A 20,443-nucleotide genomic window follows, 5' to 3' on the forward strand; every position below is an offset into this window, starting at 1 on the left:
TCCCTGACAGCTAGTGCAAATTCAATAACCCAGTTGCAGTTTCCAATTAAAAGAATAAGCATTGAATTCTAGAAACTATTCTACTTACTGTCAAACTCATTTTCTGAGATCTTAGCTAACAAGAGCTCTTGAAAAACTGTCATCATGATAAAGCTCTGAATCCAAATTAAAGTTTGAATTCTGTCAGTAGGCACGGCCACCAAAAACTTTCTTGTTAGAAAAGAAATAATTAAGTTTCGGGTTGATAATGCAAAGATGTGATTCAGTGTTGGTGCGTCAAAAAAGACTGATGTCTTATTGCTGTTGGGAGCAAAGGATGGTAACTATATGCAAGGGAAATGAAATGCGTCGACATGGACCTATCTGGTGTGCTGAACTTTCTACAAGAAATGGTACCAAGGAGGCCACGAAATCCAAAAGATCAAAGAAAAGAAAAAATAACATAAAGAAAGTGAATCTCAGCCACAGTATAGTCCTGGAATGTTTTAATAGTGTGCCTGTATGGTAATGTACATTAGTTTCCTGTATATAAAACTTTAACACAGCGTTTGTCAATACTACATTTTTAGTTATTCTGCCACACGTTACTCAGAAACTAACACAGATAAAGACATCAAATTTTTCAGTACCCCTTATTAGTAAATCGGTGATTAACCTGATAAAAAAGTGAGCTGTAGTGACACCAAGAAGTAATTTTTAAACTCCAAGGATTGTAAGGAAGTTATATTTTCTTTTAGGACAAAAAACATTACTGGTAGCATACAGCCACGATTTTTATGCGATTTCAAGTCGGTATTCTGTAACAGTTTCGGGCCTTTATCTCTACCAGTTTGTCTATAAAATGTACCTGACGTTTGCTCATTTGAACACATTCCTTATGGGAGTTCTTCGTGATCGTGTCTCCTTAAGTAACATTTTTGTTTGATATATATACTAGCAATCAGGCATGTACTCGAATATTTTTGCTTGGACAAGAGTGGGTGACTCTTTCCCTCCTTTTATATCAGTAGTGAGCCACTATGTCTGCCAGAGAAACTGTTTTAACTTCTTTTGTATTCTGATTCGATCGTCTGTCAGTTGATAGCTGCTTCAACTCCTATTATCAGCGTTGTGAAACGTTGAGACTGAATTTTGTAGGAATATTCAGTGGTACATGGGGATAAACTACGAATAAAGTTAGTAGTAAAGAAGTAATAAATTAAAACGTCATTCCCGATGCTGAGGCTATTACTACATGGAGAGGAAAAATGTCGTAGGAGTTAAACGTGTTTTCCTTTCGTTATATTGTAAGGGGCACCAGCGAGGTAAACGCTCGAAAATGTTTAAAGTAACGGATAAAGTGTGGTGCATGTCGCTGAGCACTCTCATCCTCAAATCTCTGTATACAGGACGAAGGAAAACTCCCGCACATACTGGTCACAATATGATTCCCCATCCGAGTTGAAGAGAAAAGCGTATTTAGCAAAATCTAATCCCACCAATAGGTTTAATAGAAATGCGATTTATAAAAAGAGGCTCCGGCAGCGGTGTAACTGCGTGCAGTGCGCCCAAGAACAAGGAGCATGATCTCGGTGCTGTGCCGTATCTGTGCCATTAACTCAGTGAAACGAGGCAATGCCGTGGGGAATGACTATACAGACTATCCGATATTCAAATCACGTTCGCGCCGAACTTTTTGCTTCAGTTAAAATATCAGCCTGTTCCAATTTACACCTCCATAGTGCTTTCCTCGTGTACTTGTATCTGTTGCTGTTACTTATACTTAAACATTAAGACATAACATGAATGGGGGACTTCTTACAGCCTTAAACAACCACTTTACTTCGTCTAAACAAAAGCCAACAGAATGTAATACTGGATATAGTAGCATCGTCTGCGTCCAGTACAGTAGAATAAATACAATAGGTAGGCTACGCTGGACTGCACATTATGCTACACACAGTAATTGCAATCTGTGCGTTTGACGTCGAGGCTTATCGTCACAGAGCCAGTACGTACATGTTCTAGCAACGTTTGCTTTGGAGAAGATGTTCAAAGCGGCCACCTTGCAGTTGCAATCACCTGACGAATCACTGGATCTTACTTTGCTCGACCTACGAAACACACCTGCGTCCACCATAGCCGAAGCGGCATGCACGCGAGCTGTTAGGTCGCCTACATCCGTGGGTTGAGTAATATAAACTTGTTCCTTTAAGTATCCACACAAATAAAAATCTATTGGATTAAGGTCCGGGGAACGTGGAGGCCAGATCACTGAACCTCCACGACCAACCCATTTCCCTGGAAACACATCATTTAAATAGTTACGCACATTCCTTCCAAAGCGTAGTAGTCTACCATCGTGGTGAAACTGTAGCTGTTGCCGAACACCAACTGGAACGTTTTCCAATATGTCAGGCATTGGCAGTAGTTGCCCGACAATAGTTAAGGGGCCAGAAGCACTCCTCCCGCGATTCCAGCTCACAGCTTTATTCCAAAGTCACTCTAACTGGTGACATGTGGGCTGTGTTCTCACCAGTAATGGATGTTGTGGAAGTTGAAAATAGTTTCAAGAGTGAAGCTAGATTCGTCAGTCATATGGCGTGATTTATAAAATGTTCGTTAACTTCCACTTGATGCAAAAACCATTCACAAAAATGTACTCGTCGTCTGGTTGCTGGTGTTGAGTTAACGTGTAATGGCATGGATTCAGTTCTTCGTCATGCAGTAGTTCAACAACCATCCTGTGCGATATCTACAACTTCCTTGCAATACCGCCGAGGTGACTGGTGAAAGGTTTCAAGAAACGCGTCCTCTCTTTGTGGAGTACGTTTAGTCCTGCGACGACCTCTGTCCATTAGTTGCAGACGAAGGTTAGTGGTTTCCCGAAGGCGTTGCTCCAGTCACCGAAAACATTCTTATCGGGAAGGCGCCTTTGAGGGTTCAGTCCAGCTTACGCAAGAACAGCAGCAGGAGCTTGATTATCAGCTGCATCCACTTCCAAACGCATATCGACATATTCATTGTGTGCGTTCTCCATCGGGAAGCCATCCTACATGAAGCTGACAGGAGCAATTAGGTTGTGCACTGCGCAGTTAGTAGACATATGCTGGAAGTTTAATGTATCCCACTGTTGTGTGATAGGCTATTATCATGTGACACAATTACTTACAAACGGCGAGAACTAGGGAATGGATGTGGAAAAAATTAAAAAAAAAAAGCATGTCCATTATAAGTATCCGGGCTGTTATGCCGTGGTCGGTTGATGAATTCAGTGTCAATTCCCAATGTTTCGTCCCCGTCTGCGGAGGACATCTTCAAGGGGTCTGTAGCTCGATGGAAGGTCCAACACACCCACTGGCTCGCTACTGACTGCCGCTAAATTCCGTGTCCGCGCGCTCCCTCGCCGAGGCGTGGCGTCACGTGTTTTGAAAACGTCAGTGCAATTGGCCGCTGTCCGCTCCCGTCGATCGCCGTTGCCATCACCCAGTGGTGGACGGGTGGTACACATCTTCTTCAACACCGGCATCCATATACCTTTTAATTTCACGCCCTCCTCCTTTCGACTGAAATTATTAGGGTGTTTGGCGATTTCGATTGCCTCCCTGTAGAGCCTTTCGTAATATCCGCTTGTGGCCGCTAGTACTTGCGTCTCCTCGAAACGAATTTGGTGGTTACCTGGCTGGAAAGCATGCTCCGCAACAGCTGATCGTTCCCTTTCTCCTCCCCTATAATTGCCCTTGTGCTCTTCCAAACGTTTTGAAACAGTTCTTTTAGTGGTACCCACATAAAAAAGCAGCCTGAGAAGGATTCGAATCGTATCCTCCGTCGTTGACGTAAGTTTGATGTCCCATCAGTCTACTCAGTGATGCACGACAGCTGGTACGGTAGGGTGGGGTGATACACTTTTCTCTCTACTTTCCGATGCGCTGCACCAGGGGACAGTGTTACCAGCTCCTAATTTTCCTACATGTATTTTCAAAATGAAGCCGATCTGATTTTTCTAGATAATCCTTAGTCTTCAATCTGGATGAGGCGTCGTAAGCTCATCTCCAAGCGAGCTTTCTCACCCTTTATATAAAACTCAAGTCTGTATATGTATAGGGGACTGATGACCTCAGATGTTAAGTCCCATAGGGCTCAGAGCCATCTATATACGTGGAGGCTAATCTCAGAAGCCATATTTGACTAATAAATACACTCCTGGAAATTGAAATAAGAACACCGTGAATTCACTGTCCCAGGAAGGGGAAACTTTATTGACACATTCCTGGGGTCAGATACATCACATGATCACACTGACAGAACCACAGGCACATAGACACAGGCAACAGAGCATGCACAATGTCGGCACTAGTACAGTGTATATCCACCTTTCGCAGCAATGCAGGCTGCTATTCTCCCATGGAGACGATCGTAGAGATGCTGGATGTAGTCCTGTGGAACGGCTTGCCATGCCATTTCCACCTGGCGCCTCAGTTGGACCAGTGTTCGTGCTGGACGTGCAGACCGCGTGAGACGACACTTCATCCAGTCCCAAACATGCTCAATGGGGGACAGATCCGGAGATCTTGCTGGCCAGGGTAGTTGACTTACACCTTCTAGAGCACGTTGGGTGGCACGGGATACATGCGGACGTGCATTGTCCTGTTGGAACAGCAAGTTCCCTTGCCGGTCTAGGAATGGTAGAACGATGGGTTCGATGACGGTTTGGATGTACCGTGCACTATTCAGTGTCCCCTCGACGATCACCAGTGGTGTACGGCCAATGTAGGAGATCGCTCCCCACACCATGATGCCGGGTGTTGGCCCTGTGTGCCTCGGTCGTATGCAGTCCTGATTGTGGCACTCACCTGCACGGCGCCAAACACGCATACGACCATCATTGGCACCAAGGCAGAAGCGACTCTCATCGCTGAAGACGACACGTCTCCATTCGTCCCTCCATTCACGCCTGTCGCGACACCACTGGAGGCGGGCTGCACGATGTTGGGGCGTGAGCGGAAGACGGCCTAACGGTGTGCGGGGCCGTAGCCCAGCTTCATGGAGACGGTTGCGAATGGTCCTCGCCGATACCACAGGAGCAACAGTGTCCCTAATTTGCTGGGAAGTGGCGGTGCGGTCCCCTACGGCACTGCGTAGGATCCTACGGTCTTGGCGCGCATCCGTGCGTCGCTGCGGTCCGGTCCCAGGTCGACGGGCACGTGCACCTTCCGCCGACCACTGGCGACAACATCGATGTACTGTGGAGACCTCACGCCCCACGTGTTGAGCAATTCGGCGGTACGTCCACCCGGCCTCCCGCATGCCCACTATACGCCCTCGCTCAAAGTCCGTCAACTGCACATACGGTTCACGTCCACGCTGTCGCGGCATGCTACCAGTGTTAAAGACTGCGATGGAGCTCCGTATGTCACGGCAAACTGGCTGACACTGACGGCAGCGGTGCACAAATGCTGCGCAGCTAGCGCCATTCGACGGCCAACACCGCGGTTCCTGGTGTGTCCGCTGTGCCGTGCGTGTGATCATTGCTTGTACAGCCCTCTCGCAGTGTCCGGAGCAAGTATGGTGGGTCTGACACACCGGTGTCAATGTGTTCTTTTTTCCATTTCCAGGAGTGTACATCAATTCACGAGGAAGGTGTTTTGACCAATTTATAAGTATTTATTGCAAACTGTATGAACTGTGATCTATTACAATCAAGTCGTGAAAACGGCGCCGTTGTCACCTAGCGAGCAGCCGCCATAAATCGAGAGAGGAACAGAGAGAGAGAGTGGAAAGCGCGACGACATTCCCATCTGGTGTGGTGGTGGTCTTGATGCACAGTCGACTCTACGCCATGGTAGCGCGCGGAACAGCCCCACAGGCCGGCCAGCGCTTCGCTCTCATAGTTGTTTACTTCCTCGTCGCGGTGTTTGTGAGTCCACTAACAGCGTACCTCACGGCGCACTCAAAAAAAAAAAAAAAAAAAAAAAAGTGTGTGTGAAATCCTATGGGACTTAACTGCTAAGGTCATCAGTCCCTTACACACTACTTAACCTAAATTGTCCCATGGCGCACTCTTACCGCGACGCGACGATAAAAGTAAGGTTTCAGGCCTAACATCCACGACCAAGAGCCTGTGAAGTTGAACAGTTCATACGAAAGGATCTGCGTTTGAACTCCCTGGACGTCATCGGAATACGTCTTTTCATCACAGGAAATGTATACATGAAGATGTCAACGGAGGCGCTATGCGCTGAAATTGTCCAACAACATGCCGCGGGACTAAAATTAAACACTCTGCTGGACATGTAAGTGCAGTGGCTGTGGGCCATGCAGGATTCGGTCTCCGAACCTTGTGGTTGTTTGAACTCCCATTCGAGGTACCTCAAGAAGTGGTCACTGCTGCTTTCCAACCATATGGTAACGTCATGGGTCACCTCGCGTAGAAGTAGGCAAACATTTACGACCCACCAGTGTTAAATGGCCTCCAGCAGGTCGAAACTGAGCTGACGAAACACTTTCCATCGTGCCTGGTGAGTGGCGGTGTGCGGGCCACCGTCATGTATGACGGCCAGCCACGAAAGCTCCGGATGTGGCCAGGAAGGACACGTCCAGTCTGAATATTTATGCCAACATTTGATACAGACACCGCTGCGTGAAGCGACCTCTGCATCGACGCTCACATCCCTACCTGTCACCTACGCGACGGTAGCGTAGAATCCTGCCACGCCACTTCAGGATACGCCTGAAGCCTTGTCAAGGCCAGCCACAGCACCACAACACGACGACGAGACCAGCATGGCATCACCCCAAGTGTTCGCATTGGGACCATCCACCGTGACGGAAGATGCTGCTCGAACAATGGATGTCGCACTAGATGTTGTGCCAACTTTTGCCTTTATAGCGTCGGATGATGGGCGACCACATTCTGATTCGGAAAATTACGTTAGTCGCCCAGGAAGCGCAAGAAACGCCGACGGACACCCTCCGACAACGTCCTCCTTCATATGGCCTCGCGAGATGACGACTGGATGTCTGATGTTGCCCTTCCACATTGTGTCCAATCATATGGTGCGACCACTCCTGACGCCCCATCTGTGACGAATCCTCTCTCAATCCAGAACACAAACTCAATGTTGGCAACACGTGACTACAGATCCCCCACAGCTATTGTCGTAGCGCTTGCTTCACCACCTCCGACAGTAAACAACTGTCACATGTTTTCGGTGTCAGTATCCTCGGCCTACGAACGACACTGCGTCCTAACACGTAATCGACGCTATCAGCAACACTTCTCCAATTTCTTAGGGAGTATCTTAAATGATCCGCCTCGCAGCTGGAACCTCCAGGCCATGAGAAACTGAAAACTGATCTGTACCTACCCGAACCGAACAGAACCGAAAAGGGGAATCTACGTCTACTCAACAAGAAGAGAAGTTTGGACATGCTGGCCGACGCAGAACCCACTCCTCAAGGCAATCATTTACAAACATCAAAAAAAGTTTTGCATCACCTCAGTTCCGAGAGTTCCGGAATCCGTACAGAAATTTGGAATAGAGATCAACATAAACATCGTTTACACACTTTTTATTGCTCAAGAAAACCACACATTGCGTGTTGTACCACCATACAGCGAGATCTTGAGAGGTGCTGGTCCAGACTGCTGTACACACCGGTATCTCTAATGCCCAGTAGCACGTCCTCTTGCTTTGATGCGTGCCTATATTCGTCGTGGCATACTATCCACAAGTTCATCAAGGCACTGTTGGTCCAGATTGCCCCACTCCTCATCGGCGATTCGGCGTAGATCCCTCAGAGTGGTTGGTGGGTCACATCGTCCACAAACATCTATCCGAGGCATGGCGATAGGGTTCGTGTCTGGAGAACATGCTGGCCATACTAGTCGAGCGATGTCGTTATCCTGAAGGAAGTTATTCACGATGGGGGCGCGAGTTGTCGTCCATGAAGACGAATGTCTCGCCAATATGCTGCCGATATGGTTGCACTATCGGTCGGAGGATGGCATTCACGTATCGTACAGCCGTTATGGCGCCTTCGATGACCGCCAGCGGCGTACATTGGCCCCACGTAATGCCACCCCACATCTGCAGGGAACAGTCTAAGGCGTTCAGCCTGACCGGGTTGCCTCAAAACACGTCTCCGACGATTGTCTGGTTGAAGGCATATGCGACACTCATCGGTGAAGAGAACGTGATGCCAGTCCTAAGCAGTCCATTCGGCATGTTGTTGGGACCATCTGTACCGCGCTGGATGGTGTCATGGTTGCAAAGATGGACCTCGCCATGGACATCGGGAGTGAAGTTGCGCATCATGCAGCCTATTGCGCACAGTTTGAGTAGTAACACGACGTCCTGTGGCTGCACGAAAAGCATTATCCAACATGGTGGCGTTGCTGTCAGGGCTCCTCCGAGCCATAATCCGTAAGTAGCGGTCATCCACTGCAGTAGTAGCCCTTGGGCGGCCTGGGCGAGGCATGTCATCGACAGTTCCTGTCTCTCTGTATCTCCCCCATGTCCTAACAACATCGCTTTGATTCACTCCGAGAAGCCTGGACACTTCCCTTGCTGAGAGGACGCGATAGAACCGTTGCATTGACCGTCTAGACATGGTTGAACTACAGACAACACAATGACTGGAACTGATTGGCTGTCGGACCCCTCCGTCTAACAGGCGCTGCTCATGCATGATTGTTTACTTCGTTGGGCGGGTTTATTGGCATCTCTGAACAGTCAAAGGGACTGTGTCTGTGATGCAGTACTCACAGTCAACGTCTTTCTTCAGGAGTTTGGGAACTGGGGTGATGCAAAACTTTTTTGATGTGTGTATATAAAAAATAAAGATAAATGAACATTAAATAAAAATAAGTAAAAGAAACGAAATAAATAAATCAGTCAACGAATAAAAAAACTAAATATGTTTAATTTTCATGTCTGCCCTGTAGTTTCCTTCCAGTTATCCTTTGTCGCCCCCTCATAGCTCTAAGGTCGGCCGGAGTGGCTGTGCGGTTCTAGGGGCTACAGTCTGGAACCGAGCGACCGCTACGGTCACAGGTTCTAATCCTTCCTGGGCATGGATGTGTGTGTTGTCCTTAGGTTAGTTAGGTTTAATTAGTTCTAAGTTCTAGGCGACAGATGGCCTCAGAAGTTAAGTCGCATAGTGCTCACCGCCATTTGAACCATAGCTCTAAGTTAGTCGTACTAGGAGTAGGATAGGGGCAACGCCTGAAGTGTTGTTTTTTTATGTAGAGCAAAAGTGGCGGTGCCAATTTTCCATCTTTTTTTCATCTCTTTTCTACTCCCCAGGGAAAAAAATACATACAGAAAAAGTATTAAGACATTTGCACAGAATCCGAAAGGTTGTAGGATCGAATCCCAGCTGGGTCACTTTTTTCGCTTTGCGTTTTAACCTAGCATCCACCTCTCAATGACGTGGACATTCGCCAAAAATGAAACGTAGCTTGGGTTCCACGTTACACTGTAGCTCTACCTCTCCAGGTTTGATAACTGGTTAGGGACTTGCAAATCGCCGAAGTGACATCCGGTTTCTTGAAATCGTTTCGAAATATCTGCATAGCGAAAAAACATGCATATCCAAAACCCGTGGTTTTCAATTCCTTAAGCCGGCCGAAGTGGCCGTGCGGTTAAAGGCGCTGCAGTCTGGAACCGCAAGACCGCTACGGTCGCAGGTTCGAATCCTGCCTCGGGCATGGATGTTTGTGATGTCCTTAGGTTAGTTAGGTTTAAGTAGTTCTAAGTTCTAGGGGACTAATGACCTCAGCAGTTGAGTCCCATAGTGCTCAGAGCCATTTTTCAATTCCTTATGCATAAAGTAAAACGGAGTATGGGATGCATCTTTGCTTCGTTTACGTAAAGAAAAGTTTTACAGCAGCACAGCATATGGCTCAAGTTTCAGCTGTGTCCTTTCCTTGTAATAAACCTAGATGTGGACACGGTTCTTTGTGTGACTTGGGGAAGGAGTATGCCATAAAGAGTCCACGGCAAAGAATTGCGGCACTAAAACTCAATAATGCATCACAGTGCGTGCCACTATCCGTGGAGTGTACTAAGTTTCACAAGTATCCTCTAACACTCTACTTCAAGTGCAATGGAGAGCATTATGAACAAGTGGATGGAGTGGCCATGGGATCTCCCCTTGCTCCAGGTATCGCGAATTTGAGGAGGTGGCACTACAAACTGTTCACCGTAAACCCAGGCACTTCTTCCGCTATGAGGACGACACTTTCGTGATATGGCAGCATGGCAGGCAGGCACTGGAGGAGTTTATGGACCACCTAAACGGCATACATGAAAATATCACCTTCACGATGGAAGTAGAATGGCTGTATTCCATTCCTGGACATACTGATCAGGAAGAAAACGGATGGCACGCTGGGCCCTTCAGTATATAAAAGAAAGACGCACACAGACCTGTACCTCCATGCAACCAGCTGCCACCATCCGGCGCAACGCCAGTCAGTACTGACCACCTTGGTACATAGGGCGCACGTCATTTGTGACAAACAAAGCCTCTCAGAAGAATTACACCACCTAAGAGAGGTATTTCGGAAAAACTGGTACAGTGAAACACAGATTGGCAGGGCCTTCAAGAGGAGACAGGCTGACAAATTTCAGGGAGAGGAAGAGGAAGTTAACAAGAGACTCGCCTTTCTTCCATATTTGGGGCCCACATCAGCCAAAATCGGGAGGCTATTAAGAAAATCGAACATAAATACCGTCTTCCGACCACCACCGAAGACGAAAGAGCTGCTGGGCTCAGCTAAAGACCCACTCAAACTAAACACACCTGGTATATACAGCATTGCCTGCGAATGTGGTGTGCAGTACATTGGTCAAACGCAGCGCTGCATCTCTAAAAGGTGCGAGGGACACATCAGGCATGTTCGACTTGGACAGATAGAGAAATCTGCTATAGCTGAACATAGCATCAAAGAAAACCACACCTTTGATTTCGAAAACACCAGGGTGCTGTGCCGAGCCGGGAGCTATTGGGATAGCGTCATTAAAGAATCAATAGAAATACGGGTCCACGAGAATCTTGTGAACAGGGACGAAGGCTATCAACTGAGCGCGGCCTGGAATCCAGCATTAGCCGCAGTACGCCAGGAACGCAACAAGAACCGTCCAGCTCACGAGACGCGACCAGAATGCTCTGACGGAGACACGAACGGCGCACCCGCTTCCCCCTCCAACCCGCCCGCCGTCACCGCTGGTCCCAGCCTCCCGCGGCCAGGTGGTGGGGGGCACACCGCAGGTATAAAGGGACCGGCATCCGCAAAGTCTCGGCACATCGCCAGAAGATGATGAGTATGTCACTCGTCGAAACGTCGCAGTTTGAAGACATCGCCACCCGCCTGGATGCCCGAGAACTCTTCGCCAGCTGTATACGCCGGGAAAGCATACATTCACAGTTAGTATATATTATCAATAAATCTTTTTACCTCGTATCCTTTTATTCGAACTACCACACAATTTCATATCAACTCCAGGGCGAAGCTGGGTATCCCAGTTCAAAGTAATTACATACAGTGGCTGCGAGTGGGCGTTGTTTGCAATCAGTGGGGAGAGTTGAAAATTTTTGCCGCACTGGAATTGGAACCCGGGACTCCCGCTCACTAGGCCATCTCACTGAGCCATCCAGACACGGTGATCATTGATGGGTTTGAATTTTTTGTGGGAAGAGAAGCAGGCCTTCAACAACAATTTGTCATAGTGCCTCCGTGTTGATTCCCACCGTTTGTGCAGCTCATCTGATCGATTTTGTGGAGCTGGTTTAAAACACAATGCGTGTCTTCTCGATGTTTTCAGGCATTTTGACTCTTTTTGGACTACCGACGTTGGGAAACACTATCATGAACACTATCCGTTCTCTCGAACTTGCGAATCAAATTCTCGATTATTAGCACTTTTGGAGCGGTTGTCTTCAGCCTGAACTTGGTCGCGAACTTCCTCTGAACCGCAATTGCGCTGGTATTATTGCTCGCATAGTAGGCTTCCCGGCGTACGGTGGCATTTTCACGTGCAACGTGACACCGTTCCACACAAGCGACTTCTAATCAAGCTGCGGGCCTATGGGGTATCGTCTCAGTTGTGCGACTGGATTCGTGATTTCCTGTCAGGAAGGTCGCAGTTCGTAGTAATAGACGGCAAATCATCGAGTAAACCTGAAGTGATATCAGGTGTTCCCCAGGGAAGCGTCCTGGGACCTCTGCTGTTCCTGATCCATATAAATGACCTGGGTGACAATCTGAGCAGTTCTCTTAGGTTGTTCGCAGATGATGCTGTAATTTACCGTCTAGTAAGCTCATCCAAAGACCAGTATCAGTTGCAAAGCGATTTAGAAAAGATTGCTGTATGGTGTGGCAGGTGGCAGTTGACGCTAAATAACGAAAAGTGTGAGGTGATCCACATGAGTTCCAAAAGAAATCCGTTGGAATTCGATTACTCGATAAATAGTACAATTCTCAAGGCTGTCAATTCAACTAAATACCTGGGTGTTAAAATCACGAACAACTTCAGTTGGAAAGACCACATAGATAATATTGTGGGGAAGGCTAGCCAAAAGTTGCGTTTCATTGGCAGGACACTCAGAATATGCAACAAGTCCACTAAAGAGACAGCTTACACTACACTCGTTCGTCCTCTGTTAGAATATTGCTGCGCGGTGTGGGATCCTTACCAGGTGAGATTGACGGAGGACATCGAAAGGGTGCAAAAACGGGCAGCTCGTTTTGTATTATCACGTAATAGGGGAGAAAGTGTGGCAGATATGATACGCGAGTTTGGATGGAAGTCATTAAAGCAAAGACGTTTTTCGTCGCGGCGAGATCTGTTTACGAAATTTCAGTCACAAAGTTTCTCTTCCGAATGCGAAAATATTTTGTTGAGCCCAAGCTACAAAGGTAGGAATGATCATCAAAATAAAATAAAAGAAATCAGAGGTCGAACAGAAAGGTTTAGGTGTTCGTTTTCCCGCGCGCTGTTCGGGAGTGGAATGGTAGAGAGATAATATGATTGTGGTTCGATGAACCCTCTGCCAAGCACTTAAATGTGAATTGCAGAGTAATCATGTGGATTTAGATGTAGATGTATAAATGGCCGACAACAACAAGGCGCGTGCACATGCGCATACTAATTCGCATCATGCCCCGCGGCCAACGGTGCAGTCTGAACGTCCTAACGCAAACCGTTCAAAAGTTGTGACGATTTTATTTCATGCAGTTCAATAATTGTCACCCAGTATGTTCAAAAATAATCCCTTGTGACCTGAGGCACACATTTCACATGGTCGGAGTATACAACCGATGTTATTGTTGTTGTTGTTGTTGTTGTTGTTCGCGCTGGTGGCGCAGAGTCAGCCGCCGTTGGCCACTCACCGCTCGCTGCTAACAAGGCTAATGCCGAGCTGTTAATTAGTGTCTGAGCACAGAATGACTCCACAAGTCTTTTGTAAGAAAACTCTTCCTCCGCCGTTGATGGACCAGTGATATGTGTGAATCAAGGAGATGTGCGAATTTTGCATGCTGCATAGTTTGTATGTAACAGCTGTTCATAACGGTGGTTGTCATAAAGGGCTTTGTCCCATTCCTGACATTACAAACGTTGTCAACGACGCTCACATAAATTCTTCTGGGCGTATAACTTTATCAGATCACAGTGGATAAAGAAGGTCTCCATTTAGTGGCAGTTTGGGGGCAGAAGTCAGTTAACACGGTCTTTGTATCATTGGCATCTGGATGATACCCCACTGACGGAAGCAATTTTTCTAGCCAGGCTTTGTCAGACAAGAGGAGAAGAGAGAGTATTCAGGAAAGTCACATATGAACATACATAACTGCAACACTAAAAGTTTTTTTTTCATTTTGCTTTTTTTTATTAACGTACTCGTTCTCCTTAACTAACTGTTCCGATCGCATTGCAGCATGGTAACGTAGTGGATAAGTGATTAGTTTTGTATTTCTCCTACGGCTGTAGTTTGAGGTAAGGGCGTGTTTAAACAGTACCACATTGCCTTTCCCGAACATGCTGCTAATAAGTTCTAACGTGTCTTGTAGAGATTACTACGTCAAAGCTCACCAAAAGATACAATAGTTGTCGCTGAAGTTTCTTCCGGCATCCTGTGAAATTCTCTGAATCCCTAATATGACGATTACATCTGCGTGCGTGTGGTCGCAACAGCGAAGTAAGATGTATACCGAAACAATGGGTTCGCGCAGCGATGTTGCTTATGATGGTGGTGAACAGCGAGCGCGTTCTTGTGAGTCTTTGGCTGCCCATACAGTTTTGGGGGAACAGCAGCGTGTTGGCGCAGGCCCTACATTACGTTAGTCGGAATAGAACTCCTCTTGAGGAATGAAACCGCCTTCGATTAAGATTTCACACCAATTGAGCTGGTTGGGTAGGAAGCGGGGTGTGGAAAGCTGCTGAATATTCACTCAAGTTCTTAGACTTACCAACGCAAATTTTGTTACAGTAGAAGCTTTCATTCCTCGCTACTCAAAAAATATACATTATTCTTTAAAAAAACAGAACACACAGAATCAAATGCGAGTAGAAATAACATTAATGTAAAACGGTGATACAGTCAAACGGGAAGTATTAACTTACAGTTATCTTTTAAAGGAGAACAATTTCGTCCATCAAACACCATACGATATTATAACGTTAAAACAAATCTCGATGGGTCCTTACCGTAACATGAAGTTATTAAAGAAATTCTGGAGTATTTACCAGAAATTCTGGAGTATTTACCAGAAATTTTTATCATTAACGAATACCATTAGGTAACAGCGTAAGGTAAGCGTTAACCATCTTTTAAGTAGTACATTACAGGAGGTAACAAAATCACGTAACTTCCAATTTAAGAATGATGTGCTGTCATCAACAAACGGGTGCTGTTCATTGGCAGTTGTTTACAATAACACGAAGTAAAAACAAAGAAGTAAAATAACCTCGAAAACGTAAACCCGGGCCGGCCGGTCTGGCCGTGCGGTTCTAGGCGCTACAGTCTGGAACCGAGCGACCGCTACGGTCGCAGGTTCGAATCCTGCCGCGGGCATGGATGTGTGTGATGTCCTTAGGTTAGTTAGGTTTAATTAGTTCTAAGTTCTAGGCGACTAATGACCTCAGAAGTTAAGTCGGATAGTGCTCAGAGCCATTTGAACCATTCGTAAACCTGGAAAATTCGTGTACCAGCATCCGACTCATTTAAACATCATAAGTCCAGAGACAGAATATCCCATTGGCTGGCCAAGAGCAGACAAACCTGCTGCGGGTTGTTTACATTTACAAAACAATCCCATGGGAGCACGGAAAACTAGTGCACAGAATATAAACAGGCTTCTAGAAGAAACGGAGAAGTGAAATGTGGTGTCACCGCCAGACACCACACTTGCTAGATGGTAGCCTTTAAATCGGCCGCTGTCTGTTAGTATACGTCGGACCCGCGTGTCGCCACTATCAGTGATTGCAAACCGAGCGCCGCGCCGCCACACGGCAGGTCTAGTCTAGAGAGACTCCCTAGCACTCGCCCCAGTTGCACAGCCGACTTTGCCAGCGATGGTTCACTGACTACAGACGCTCTCATTTGCAGAGACGACAGTTTAGCATAGCCTTCAGCTACGTCATTTGCTACGACCTAGCAAGGCGCCATGTTCAGTTACTATTGATATTGTGAATCATGTACCATCAAGAGCGGCGTTCATCATTAATGGATTCAAGTTAAGTATCAAACTAGCTACGTCCGCTTTCTGAATTCTAATTCCTTGTCATGTGCCATACCTCACGTCAGTATAGTTCTTCCCTCCAGCCTGCGTGAGCTAAATCACGTGCATTTCGGCCTCCTCTAGTAACAAGGTGTTAGTTCTTAAGCCAACACAACATGAAAGTAGTTAACTCAAGTAAGATGTACTTCAGTACTGGCACGTTATAAACTGTTGCAACGTACACAGTGGACAAGAACACAGTAAACCAAAATGGTTCTTTCACCATATGTCATACTTCAGGGCAAAATACGTCAACCTTGCCAAAGTAGCTTCATTCACAATTTCAACGCCTAGCGGAGAAATGTACAAGCAACCAGTTGAACAGATCGTAATGTGAGATTAGCTCTACCAGTTACAGCTTTGAAACGTCCAGAAGGATCTAAAGTCAGAATCCATCGACTACAGCGAAGGCACTGCATAACATGTCTAACGAGCCACGACGCCAGCGCAGTCTCCCAAACGTCCTGCTCACCGTAGAAACAGCGATCCCAAACTGCTATCGAACACCTCGCACCTCACAGCACGTCGAACGCTGCTTCCATCCAAAATAAGGGGTCTAGCCAGGCCCGCGGTGCTCGCTCGTCCACTCACGTCGTCCGTGACATCCGCGCACAGAGCCTCTACCGGCACCAGAATTTTCCGGGCCACCTCGCAGCCCTCTCGCCAGCTTCCCGTTCTGTCGCGCTGCTCAAGAATCGTTCCTCGCTCCTTCCAGTAACCCACCAGCAATGTCGCTGGAATCGGTTGCGCCCACGGCAAAACCGATCGGATCGCCTCGAGGAGGTCTAGAGTTTTGCCAGTCGGATTTTGTGTTATCTTTCGATATGCAGATTCGTTGCACTCAGTTCGTGAGATGAGCACAGTCTCATTACTCTTGTAGACACGTAAAATGACGAGGTCCTTGTCTGTCTTCAGGTTTCGGCTGTAGTGATACTGCACTTTTTAAGCGGAGCTCGAATTTAAATCGGCATGTGGCTCTCTTCCGCAACATCACTGGGAAGTTATAAGAGTGGCAGTTCTGACCTGGCTAACACATGTCGGATTGGTGCTGTCTGAGGTGCTGGTACAAAATCCAGACCTTTCTCGAGCACAGAATAGGCTACAGCGTCTAAGATCTTGGCCGCGTCGTCGTGGTCATTTTTCGGCGAAGCTTCGTTCGTTGTTCGGTCCACTCAGCTAGCGCCCAGGTAGCCCAGGTAGTGCTGTGTACCCAGGCACGGGATCCAGCAAATAGGTTCGACGACATCTTCAGATGTAGCGATAGTAATTTCGTGGCCACCATTACGTATAACGTACACACTCTCTCACCAGGGCTGCAAATGCCCGTCGCTTGATTCTGTTAATTCTGACAGTGGCCGTAGAGCTCTTAAGTCTGACAGCAGCTGCAGAGTTTACGAGTATATGGTTGGTTTTTCCTTTGATTGCTGAGTGCGTCACAACAGTGTGCATTAGAGAAGGGCGAAGTCGTTCATCCTTGGGAACTAGTTCACTGGTGATCGCTCATTTTTTGGGAACCATTCATTTTTAGTTCATTGAGCTTGGTATAAGGTTCTTATGAAAAATTGAAAATTAGTAGCATAGGATAATGGAATGTAGTCTAATTAAGTCGGGTGATGCTGAGGGAATTAGATTAGGAAATTAGGCACTTAAAGTAGTAAAGGAGTTTTGCTATTTGGGGAGCAAAGTAACTGATGATGGTCGGAGTAGAGAGGATATAAAATGTAGACTGGCAATGGCAAGGAAAGCGTTTCTGAAGAAGAGAAATTTGTTAACACCCAGTATTGATTTAAGTGTCAGGAAGTCATTTCTGAAAGTATTCGTATGGAGTGTAGCCATGTATGGAAGTGAAACATGGACGATAAATGGTTTGGACTAGAAGAGAATAGAAGCTTTCGAAATGTGGTGCTACAGAAGAATGCTGAAGATTAGATGGGTAGATCACATAACTAATGAGGAAGTATGGAATAGGATTGGGGAGAAGAGAAGTTTGTGGCACAACTTGACCAGAAGAAGGGATCGGTTGGTAGGACGTAGGACATGTTCTGAGGCATCAAGGGATCACCAATTTAGTATTGGAGGGCATCGTGGAGGGTAAAAATCGTAGAGGGAGACCAAGAGATGAATACACTAAGCAGATTCAGAAGGATGTAGGTTGCAGTAGGTACTGGGAGATGAAAAAGCTTGAACAGGATAGAGTAGCATGGAGAGCTGCATCAAACCAGTCTCAGGACTGAAGACCAGAACAACAACAAGGTGAAGATGGAAGGCACCAAGAGGGGGCACTTGCCTCTCCCCTGGAGTGCAGTTTTTATTCATAAAAGAATTCTCACACTCTTGTAATTTTCGTGATTCTGCAAAACATCTCGTTTAGCCAACTGCAGCGTTATGTGACTGATAGCAGTGAAATAATATAAACTGGCGCACGAAAAACCGGCCCCGAGTAGAAACTGCTCACCAATTACGCAGGATTTGTCGACCGCTACGAGCAGAATAGATAAACATGTAATAATCAGGCAGTGAAGAAATAACAAATAAGCTAATGCAAACAACTTCGAAACAGTAGACGACGATTGGTAAGCGTCAATGAGCAGTCCAGTACTCGGGGCCGATGTTTCGTGCGCCACCCTGTGCCATTGAAATAATATTTTAGAAGTTATCATATTCTCTTTACAAAATGTGACACCATACACTCGATTACGAAGTGCGGGCTTCATTCGGTTGCAAGCCGGTCTGCCTTCCACAACAATGAATATGGTCTTTTACCTTGGATCAAAAAAAGACGGATAATGGCCATTCGTGTGTGCCGTGCCGACGTCCTTTGCATGTATAATAACAAAAAATCTTGCCTTTTTACAAGTATTTCTTCTGCTGTTCATCGAAATAGTGTACTAAGTTGATCCGTCGTTTTGTTACCTGAAAAGATGTGTGTATTACATACCACGTAATTTTTATGTACTTTACGTAATTAGAAAATACATTTTATTTACCGGTCGTGGTCGCTGAACAGAAAACGAAAAGAACCGGAAGTTCAGAGTTCTGAGTTCAAAAAAGGTTTGAAACAGATCTAGAATGGGAGTGCGAAGCGAACGAAACGAACAACATAAAAATCGATACGAGTGGCCACGCGAAGAAGGACGAGTCCGGCCGAACGAGACCGAGACCGAGACAGGCGGGAACGGAACCGAGGTTGGAACGAGACCGGCCGACGTGCCGTTGTGGGAACGAGACCGACTGTTTGCCGTTACCGGGAACTGTGAGTAGAAAGCCGCGATCGAAGTGAACTGTGAAAGACCGCCCCTTAGAATTCGTTCCTCGCTCGTTCCGTTCATCTTGGTGAACCGTTCCTTTGGACCCGTTAGTTCGCGAACGACCCATCTCTAGTGCGCACGTCCGTGTGCGGTAGGAGCGCTCCACACGGCAGCTTCTTCTGTATTTATTCTCGCCAATAAGTTACTTAAAATAAATTTTACTTTGAATACTCTCTATTGTTGAAGTTTCTTAAACTAGATAACATTACAGAGAAGCACATCTTGGAAAGATTTGGTGTGTGATATATTTCGTGACAGGGCACAACACACAGGCCCAGATCACATTGTTAACAGTAGTAACGCGATTCGTTTCGTTTCTTGTCCTTGCCGCATACACAGTGTGTCCCAGTCCTGTTATGACTGCTTGCGTGAAATTCCAAACCACAATCTTATCTCGTGGCGAGTTGCGGCGTCACGATCCTCGAAATCTCAACAACAGCCTTGTAGAAGATCAAATAAGCAGGCAACCTGGCCACGAATGTAGCAATAGGCGTCTCACACTCGTTGGAAAATGGCGGTGTAGCAGAGGCAAAAATAAGCTGTGTGTGAAGTTAGGCAAATAAACCAGCGAAATGTTCGATATGAGTGTCTATGGCACAGATTGTTTCAGTCTTTACAGTGGTTTCCTGTGAAATGCTCTACTTCGTGACAGGAAGGAAGAGCACTTGCCCGCGAAAGGCGAAGGTCCCGAGTTCGAGTCTCGGTCCGGCACACAGTTTTGATCTGCCAGGAGGTTTCATATCAGCGCCCACTCCGCTGCAGAGTGAAAATCTCATTCTGGATGGAAGACGTTGAGGACGCAGCACGAGCAACAAAGCCGTAAATAAGTTGCACGGGTGCAAAAAATTGCCGAAATCTTTGTATTGGATAGATGTGTTTCTGCACGACTCATCGAAGAGCTGTCAGCAATACCGAAAACTACAGTGCGCAGAATTTTGACTGAGGATCTGAACAAAAGGAAAGTCTGTGTGTGGTTTGTGCTACGCACAGTTTCAGGTGATAAAAAGCATGGAAGCACTGCAAAGAACTGTTACAGGCAGCCCAAGGGGGTACTAATTTCACAAAACTGATTGTAAGTGGCGGTGAGACCTCGTGTTTCCAACGCGAGCCTCTTACAAAGCGTCAGAGTGTAGCGTAATTGAGTCCACAGAAGCCGAAAGGGCATCTAATAACGTCCCAAAGAAAATGTGCTCGCACAAGAGTCATGTGATGGCAGTGCTAACAGTTTCCTTCTATTCTAAAGGAATCATTCACGAGGAGTGTATTTGCCAGAAGGGCAAAGCGTTAATTCTGCATATTATCTCGGCGTCTTCCATAATTTGTGGACGAGAATTCTTCGAATTTGACCGGAATACCGAGGACAGGTTCC

The 20,443-nt window shown here is 46.6% G+C and overlaps 1 protein-coding gene across 1 annotated transcript in view; it reads left to right on the plus strand.

The window, feature by feature from the left end:
- LOC126412434 (UDP-glucosyltransferase 2-like) overlaps positions 1–20,443 on the plus strand; it is a 217,492-nt gene that overhangs the window by 58,930 nt on the left and 138,119 nt on the right. The gene's annotated exons all lie outside the window — the stretch shown is intronic.

The sequence above is a fragment of the Schistocerca serialis genome, chromosome 7, assembly GCF_023864345.2.
Source record: "Schistocerca serialis cubense isolate TAMUIC-IGC-003099 chromosome 7, iqSchSeri2.2, whole genome shotgun sequence".
NCBI classification, from domain to species: domain Eukaryota; kingdom Metazoa; phylum Arthropoda; class Insecta; order Orthoptera; family Acrididae; genus Schistocerca; species Schistocerca serialis.